Source organism: Lolium rigidum, chromosome 6 (genome assembly GCF_022539505.1).
Source record: "Lolium rigidum isolate FL_2022 chromosome 6, APGP_CSIRO_Lrig_0.1, whole genome shotgun sequence".
NCBI classification, from domain to species: domain Eukaryota; kingdom Viridiplantae; phylum Streptophyta; class Magnoliopsida; order Poales; family Poaceae; genus Lolium; species Lolium rigidum.
Window position 1 is genome coordinate 239513408 of NC_061513.1, and position 2317 is coordinate 239515724.

A 2317-nucleotide genomic window follows, 5' to 3' on the forward strand; every position below is an offset into this window, starting at 1 on the left:
GGCACTCCTCATTGCACCATCCTGATCAGTGATGATGTTAGTTGGGTGCAAACCATCCATCGCCTCAAGAAATGCCTCAAATAGCCAAACAAAATCTTCCACCCTTTCATTTTTTAGGAACCCACAACCAAGTTGAATTGACTGACCATACCTATTTATCCCAATGAACGGCGCAAAGGGCATGTTGTACATGTTTGTCACGTAGGTAGTGTCAAAAGACAAACAATCACTGTAAATCTTGTATGCAGCTCTTGCTGGCCCATCAACCCAGAAAATCCGCCGAACTCGGTGATCATGATCAACATCTATGTTGGAGAAGAATTGCGGATCATCCTTTTTCACCTTATCAAACTCTGCAAGTAACAATGACATGTCTTGCTGAGTTTCTGGCACATCAAGTGTTGCCATGAAGTTGCTAACATCTTTTGTCACATAGGGAACATTAGCAAGCTTGCCATACAACTCTGCCATAATAGACATCACTCTTCCGAGTGACGGAGTTAACCTTGTGAAGTAGCCTGATGAAGTCCCTTTCTTCCTTTGGGATTCCCTCGTGGGATCTCAAGAACCTTTTCAAAGAAAATTTCTTGACACATGGATGATTGTGCTCTTCTATAAACATTGTTACATGCCACTTCTTGCCTCTTCTTTTCACTCGCAGACGTGCCTTGCAGTCAGTCTTAACAGTTATTGCACGATTTATTAGTTTCACTGGTGGAGCTTCCAGCCTATTGATATCAGGGTTCTTCCCACTTTTGTTGCAAACAAATAGACATTTGTCTTTCTCCTTATCAATGCTAGAGTTTCTGGATGTACTAGACTTTATTGAAAAGCCTACATGCTTAGCATACCGATTATAATGCACTCTAGCTTGCTCCCAACTATCAAACATCATCCCTGGATATGGTTTGTCAACGATTGGCTGGCTACTTGGAGTTGACTGAACTTCATCTTCTCCACCTGAATCATCGCTAGATAGGGTAATCCCGATAAGCACATCGGTTTACGCTGATGGTCCTGTGTTGCCACCAGATATGTGAACTTCTACTGCAGCAGCTTCTACATGCTCTAGATCACCTTGAGCTTCTTTTGGATGAACTACATCTTCAGGATCTTCTAGATCTTCCAGTGTAACTGTCGTGGATGTGGCCACGGCAGATGCTACAGGGGGTAGCACTTCGTTGATGCGAGGGGAAGGGAACATCGCCATCTACGGGTCGAGGTGCAAGAGACGCAAGGGTTTTACCCAGGTTCAGCCCCTCCGGAGAGTAAAAGGCCTACGTCCTGCTAGATCTTTATTGCTCAGTGGAGAATTACAATGGGGGGGCTCAGCCGGCGACTACGCCGGGAGCTTACAAAGGGAGATTGGATCTTGGATCAAGTGTCCTTTAGGGTTTAAGCTCGGGGGTTTATATAGACACCCCCGACTTAGGGTTACATGGCGATAACTCCAAATCATATTCGTTGCTATTAATCCGGGATTCGTTAACCCCCTAGCAAGTAATCTTCTAATCCGGTCGCACAGATCTTCTCCTTAGAATCGCGGCCCAGTCGCCTTTGGGCCCAGTCGCTTGGGCGGCCGCGGTCCACCCGAGCCTTCGTCTTCACGGTGAGTGGGACTGGCGACCCACCCCCTATGGGCATATCCCCATCAGTAGTCCCCGAGCGCGGTGGTGATGAAGCGTAGATTTATGGCAAGTCTTGGAGAGGCGCAGTCATGGGTCAAGTTGAATCGCCTCCGGGCTCCTGAAGATAAAGTTGCTGAATTGGCGCCAGTCTCTAATAACCAGGCCTTGATCAGTCAGTCGGCGTAGGACAGTCAGCGTCTGCCAGTCGTCGTGGGCCAGTCGGCGTATGACAGTCGGCGTCTGCCAGTCGTCGTGGGCCAGTCGGCGTATGACAGTCGGCGCTAGCCAGTCGTCGTGGGCCAGTCGGCGCGCATTTACCATGAAGACACGTGGAGGAGCCAACGGCTGGATTTCACGTTGACCGAGGCGTGAGCCACTTGCATGCTGTTTGACCGTTGGGCCTGACGTGACCGCTAACGGCTAGTTTAACGGCTACTCAGCCGGAACCGGCGCGGATCTCGACCGTTGATTGCGGGGCGGCGATTCCGGGACGAGTTAACGAACAGATTTCATCCTTAATCTGGGCGAGTGCGGGTGGTATAAAGGATCACCCCTGGGATTAGGGTTCGTCACTCCTCCGCACTCTACTCCCATCCTCTTCCCATCTCACCTTCATTCCAAACTCCAGACGTATCCATGGCGACGAAGGGCTGGGGCAAGTCGAAGGTCACGCGGGAGTCTCTCCTCCC